The sequence below is a fragment of the Bidens hawaiensis genome, unplaced genomic scaffold, assembly GCF_021521415.1.
Source record: "Bidens hawaiensis isolate Kalapana, Puna unplaced genomic scaffold, B.hawaiensis_p1.1 tig00026657_1, whole genome shotgun sequence".
NCBI classification, from domain to species: domain Eukaryota; kingdom Viridiplantae; phylum Streptophyta; class Magnoliopsida; order Asterales; family Asteraceae; genus Bidens; species Bidens hawaiensis.
Window position 1 is genome coordinate 36,910 of NW_027494296.1, and position 7,213 is coordinate 44,122.

A 7,213-nucleotide genomic window follows, 5' to 3' on the forward strand; every position below is an offset into this window, starting at 1 on the left:
ACTTTCTTTTATGTAAGGTGTTTTATATATTTTAAATGTTTCACAAAAGATCAAGATAAACGTACCTTCTGTTGTTACTTGTTGTTCCCCTCTCCGTCCCTTCTTGAACATTCTGGGGTGACGGAGGGATCATACCATTCGAGCCTTTTTTTTCATGCTTTTCCCCGAGGTCTGAAGAAAGCTGAAATCAAATGGGATGTGTCTATTTATCTATCTCTTGACTCGAAATGGGAGCAGGTTTGAAAAAGGATCTTAGAGTGTCTAGGGTTAGGCCAGGACGGTCTCTTAACGCCTTCTTTTTTCTTCTCATCGGAGTTCTTTCACAAAGACTTGTCATGGTAAAGAAGAAGGGGGGAACATGCACACTTGGAGAGCGCAGTACAACGGAGAGTTGTATGCTACGTTCGGGAAGGATGAATCGCTCCCGAAAAGGAATCTATTGATTCTCTCCCAATTGGTTGGACCATAGGTGCGATAAAACACGTAAAAGGCTTTCATTTTCACCTTCATATCTTATAACTAACAAAATTGACACAAAACATAGATTTAATAATAGGTTTGCATAACTTTGGATGGATAGGTGCAGTGATTTTTTCTCCCGACTAAAACTATTTTTTTTTAAATGTTTTCCATTTAAAGTTTTCAGTTTTTTATAATATAAAAACTATTTTTATTAAAAATATAAATGATCACATATATGACTTTTTTCACAATAAACTATTATAAATAAGCACAATTTCTATGTTAAAAAATTTATTATCACATAACATTTAAATTTTTAATTCTCAATTCAAAAAATGTGTACAGTTATTATGTATATACACTATTTATTTTTTTTTTCATTTAATAACAAACATTATGAAATTTAATTTAAAAAATGCAAACTATCTTTAAGAATTATTTAAAGAACATTCTCTAATAAAATAAAATAATTATAAAAATTATATATTTTTCAAATAATAATTAATGTTTATTTTAAATAAGAAAAAAATGATTTTTGTTATTTAAAAAATATTTTTAAAAAGGTAAAAAGAAAATTCTTAAAAATGTGTTTTAAAAAGAATAATAATATAAAATAACAAGATGGCAAAAATGAAACAAAAAAGTTTTGAATTATATTAATGTAAATTTTGAAAATAAAAGGTCATTTTCTTTTAATGAATATTTCATATGAACTCTTTTACTTTAATTTAACTTTTATTAAACCTTCTATTATAATGCATTAAGTAAGATAAGTTTATGAATCTGATTAATGTATTAATGAAAGAAAAGCAAAACTATCCGAAAGAGAGTTTATGATGGTTATAGTGTTGTACACTAGTTGGTACCTTAAGTAATTGGTCCCGAATTAATATTATATCATATGTTTAAAATTATATTACCTAAAGCTTACACAAGTTGTATATATATACACCTGATTTCAACCAGCTGAGAAATGGTGTGGAGCATTGTGTCACTCTTTTAATATGCCTTGTAGTAACATTGTATTGGTATTCTTTATCTTGTCATTTGTGTTTTGTGAAGCATTGATTCCACACTATGAGTTTTCTGTAAGTAATTTTCTTTTAAGATCGAACAAAAGTTTTCATTCTTTGTCCATTTCATTAGATGTTATTATCACTACGGGTTTTTTAATGTGATGTAGGTGAAGGAAGCATCACACACTCGCCTTAGCGGAACCAAAAACTTCTTAACGGTTAATGGGCAATTTCCAGGACCAACTTTGCATGTTCGTAAAGGAGATACTATTTACGTCAAGGTGCATAACAACGGGAAATACAATATTACCATTCACTGGTATGATGAATATGTTTAATTCATAATATTATAATTACTGATTTTGATTTAATATTATTTTATTTCATAAGAAGTTAAAATGTTTTTTAGAAGTAAACTTAATATATCACCAAACCTTCTTTTTGCTCCATTTGAACCTAGAATATGCATATTATGTCATCATTATTATGACAAATTATAATTTGTTTGAATAAAACCATGACATTTTAGATAATTGAATATTATCAAATGATATGAGTTTAAATCGCAGGGATGGTCCTGAATATATCGCACAAGGTTCAATTCAACCGGGTGAAATGTTTAGCTACAAGATCGTATTTACTACTAAGGTTGGAATACTTTGGTGGCATGCTCATAGTGATTGGTCTCAAGCCACGGTCCATGGGGCAATTGTGGTGCACCCTCAGCATGGCACGAGCTACCCTTCCCCCCGACTCCATAAAGAAATGCTCATTTCTACGAGCATAAGTTACTCTTAACAAACACTCTTTTTACATATTTATACAACAAGTTACATTATAAATTTATGTGTTTAGTATTAATTGTTTGCATATTCAAAACAAATTGTTATAAATTTTGATGTAATAACTATTTTTAGTAGGGTTTGAAATTTATAAATATAAAAAAGTAACATTAAAAAATTTCAAAGGCCGCTAAAAATATTAAAGCAATATATGCTCCAAGTACAAGTGTTTATTTGATATATTTTCGGTTATCTACCTTAAATTTATTATGGAGCATTCCTCTGTTAACTATATGTAATATGAAAACTTTCGTTTGACATTTTATTATATATTGTCTGCACAGGATTTCGCAAGACACCGTCCGGATAGAGGTCCGATTAGCTCAGGAGGATCTGGTCAAATCAACTAGTTCAATCCTCCTCAGTTTCTAATGTTCAATGAAATATAGGATTTACTCCTATATAAATTATCATGTTATATTTCATGATACATGTGATTATATCATATGTGTGTGATTATGAGATACATGTAGTTTGCTTTATATAAATTCCTAAGAAATTATATAAAACCCAACTTTATGTTTTATATTTGTGCTTTTAGCCTTTTTTTAATCTTCGTTTATGAGCCACTAAATATATTGTATCCATTGATCATTAGAGTAAATATTATGATTGCATTTAATCATTTGTGAAAATCATTATAATGTTTATTTGTATTTACAAAATTATCAGAAAACTACAGCAATATATTAGACTATTAAAAAAATTTTACACCAAACTAGCTTGGAATTACCAAGCCTACTTAAACTTACTAAAACACAACTAACATTTAAATTAACAATTAACCTTTTATCATGTTAACAAGTCGACACGGCACGTTTAAGACCACTTATCAGAATTAGCTTTATAAATATTTAAAAAAACCACTCTTAACCAACAAGCTTATAAGTTCCATAGAAATTTTATGAATCGTAATTTTTAGTAACATTTTTTTTGTCATTTTAGTTATATCACATTATCTATTTGTGTTAAGGTGTTGTGTTATTGAACCTCTTATATTTTATGTAAATGTGTCATATTATGTTATTTAAAAATATATTTAATTGTTTTAAACGTGTTTGTCACGTAACCCACTTATTAAACAAATGTACTTTCTTTTATGTATGGTGTATATAATTTAAACGTCTCATAAAACACCAGGTTTTGCTAAAGGGGCACTCTTTTCGTTTATTTTTTACCAAAACATAAAATGTTGTGTAATAATTTAACTAACAACACAATTATTATTTAAACGTGTTTTTTAATAAAAACAGTGAAAAACGGTTTGATTGGTGTATAAAAACCTGGCCCCACAATCAATCCCTCACGCCCGCCATGAAGTAGTGCTCTCCCCCATTGGCGGCCTCTCCTCTCTAAAATGGTGTTTGGCACCGGGTGTGGGTGATGTGGCACTCATATAGAAGTGGGCTAATGTCCACTACACATGGTCTAATGCATGAACACGAGTTGAAAATTTGAGTAACTGACCCCTAAATCAATGATTATCGTAAATTGTAATATAAACATTAAATTTTCACATTTATATCACCTAAAACTTACACAAGTTGTATATAAATCCAAATGATTTCAACTAGAGAAATGGTGTGGAGCAAGTTATTAGTCTTTTAACATGCCTTGTAGTAACATTGTATTGGGGCACGCTGATGGGTTTAACAACCAAACTTAACGGAGTTAATGAATTATGGTTTAATTGCAAGTAAAATGAAACAACTTTGACGAAAATCGCAAATTTAAAACTATTGGCCTTAAACCGCATATTTGAACAAACCGAAAATCACAGTTTACTCTATTAGCAAAGTAGATTGAATGTTAACAATTTCATTAACATTCAAATTTTGTTACATTTCATCAACTGTCATTCAATGTTATTACATTGTATCATATAGCATCATATGTTAATTTTTTTATACAAATGTTATGTTGCATTTATTATTATATAATGTATTGAAATTGTGATATATTTATTAATACTATCTTATTGAGATATTTTAATGTTAGTGTACATGGGCATTTGAACATCATTTAATTAAATGATATAAGTTTATTTACAGGCATGGAGTAAAGCAACATAGAAATCCATGGTTTGATGGTCCTGAGTATATCACACAATGTCCAATTCAACCGGGTGAAACATTTACCTATACAATCGTATTTTCTACGGAGGTGGGAACGCTTTGGTGGCACGCTCATAGCGTGGTCTCGTGCCACAGTCCATGGTGCCATTGTGGTGCGCCCTCAGCGTGACACGAGCTACCCTTTCCCCCAACCTTATAAAGAAGTGCCCATAATATTTAGTAAGTATACATCAAATTAATTTGTTTTGATCAATTACCAAACCTATATGGTCTAGTTTTCGCATTAACTTTAGTTGTGTTGAATTCACTTTAGGTGAATGGTGGATAAAAGATGTAATGGAAGTGCTTCATGACTTTGTTGCATCTGGTGGTTCCCCTAGAAATTCTGATGCTTACACAATCAATGGTCAGCCTGGTGATTTTTATCCGTGTTCAAAACAAGGTTAGTTTAGTAATTTCACATTCGTAAGTAGGGGTGTGCACAGTGCGGTTTTGGGCTAAAACCCGAAACTTTGGTTTTTGAATTTTTGAAACCGTTTGGTTTCAGTTTTAGTATTAGTTTTAGTTCGATTTTGGTTTTTTCTTTTTTTTCATTTGAGCTTGAAAATTTTTGACCGAAAAAAAGTTAGACTGAAAATAGTGACTTTCTGTATAAATAATTTTGTTAATTATTAATTAAGTGACTATTATATAGTTGGCCATACATATTTGAGTTATGTATTTATTAAATTATTATAAATGACTTAAATAAAAAATAAAAAAAGCTAGAAATTCGGTTTAGTTCGGTTTTTTTTCGGTTTTTATTACATGCAACCCCCAAAACCAAACCATAAGTTCGGCTTTTACAAAAACATGAAATCAAATCGTCCGTCTTTGTTTCGGTTTGGTTTTTTCATTTTGGATTTTTCAGTTTTTCGGTTTCGGATCGGTTTTCCGGTTTCTTGCACACCTATTGTAAGACTCGAAACTTTCGGGAAGATTTATTCATATTGTTGAATATATTTTTACAGGTACCTTTAAGTTAAATGTGGAACATGGGAAAAGGTATCTTTTGCGTATGGTAAATGCGGCAATGAACGAAGTACTCTTTTTCGCCATTGCAAATCATTCACTAACCGTTGTGGGAGCCGACGGCAGCTACACCCAGCAGTTGACCAAAAAGTACGTAGTAATCTCCCCTGGTCAAACACTTGATTGCATATTCGAAGCAAACCAAGTTCAACCAGGTGGCCGTTACTACATGGCAGCCAAAGCATATTCTTCTGCCACTACCCTTCCTTTTGATAACACCACCACCACCGGTATCATCCAATACGATACTGGTGGTGGTTCTGTTATAAGCACAAAAAATCCTATACTTCCTTCGTTACCTTACTACAATGACACCACCGCGGCTTTCAACTTCCTTGGTAGCCTTAGGAGCTTAGACCCCCTCTTATTCTCGTTAGGGGCGTACGACACAAAAATATACTCATCAGTTTCCATAAACACATTCCCATGTAAAAACAACTCATGTGCCGGTCCAAATGGTACAAGACTTGCGGCAAGTATGAACAACATTAGCTTTGAACATACTTCGATCGATATACTTAAAGCGTACTATTATCACATCAATGATGTGTTTGGCACGAAATTTCCTAGAGTTCCACCATTGTATTACAACTTTACCGATAGTAATTTACCCGCGTTTTTACTGACGCCTAAGAGCGCAACAGAAGTTAAAGTGATAGACTATAACATTGTGGAAGTGGTTTTTCAAGGGACTAGTTTGGTTGCAGGACTTGATCATCCTATGCATTTACATGGGTTTAACTTCTATATCGTCGGATATGGATTCGGTAACTATGATGAAAAGAAAGATCCTTTGAAGTATAACCTTGTAGACCCGCTACTCAGGAACACGGTCACTCTTCCGATCAATGGATGGGTGGCAATAAGGTTCAAGGCTTCTAATCCTGGTAACATATATACTTCATAATGCATTTATATTAGATAAAACAAAGGGAAAATGATCAAAATGTTCATTCAGATCCCACTGGTTCAATTATGTCCAATCCAAAGCCAATCGGGCATTCTACCCCAGTAACCGAGCGCCTCATGTCATGAATGTTTCCCGTCGACTGCCTTTTTTTCTGACCGCATGACAAAAATGTTTCTGGCTCCGCCTGGTTATTTCAAAACCAGGCGTCGGGTGGTATTTTTCTAGGCAGCTACTAGATTTATAAATTCAGGCCGCTACTAGATTAAACGGCTACTTTAAAAAAATACTTAAAGGATTTGAATTTGAAAACCAAGCAACACCTAAATTAATCTAGTAGACGCATGAATTTATAAAATCTAGTAGCCGCCTAGAAAAAACCACCTAACCCCTAGAAATAACCAGTTGACGCCTAATAAAATCCACCCAGCGCCTGGAACATTTTTGTCGGGCGGTAAAAAACGGAGGCGGTCAACGGGAAACTTTCTTGACATGTGGCGCTCGGTCATTGGAGTAGAATATCTAGGCATCCCGAGTGGTTTTGAGCTGGACATAATGAAACCGGTGTGATTTGAATAGACATTTTGGAAATTATGATGGTCAAAATGCACATTTTAGTCATTTTCCCTAAAACAAAGTACCAACCTCATTTATATTATTTATTTTCTTAACAATAATGTCTTGACATTTTGCTAATGACGTTAAATAGGTGTGTGGTTTATGCACTGTCATCTTGAACGTCATACTACGTGGGGGATGAATACAGTGTTCATCGTTAAGAATGGTAAAACGACTCAAGAAAGTATGCTTCCACCGCCTGTTCACATGCTGCGGTGCTAA

The 7,213-nt window shown here is 32.6% G+C and overlaps 1 pseudogene; it reads left to right on the plus strand.

Moving 5' to 3' along the window:
• The first annotated feature begins 1,466 nt into the window (after positions 1 to 1,466).
• Positions 1,467 to 7,213, plus strand: LOC143573853 (laccase-15-like; annotated as a pseudogene).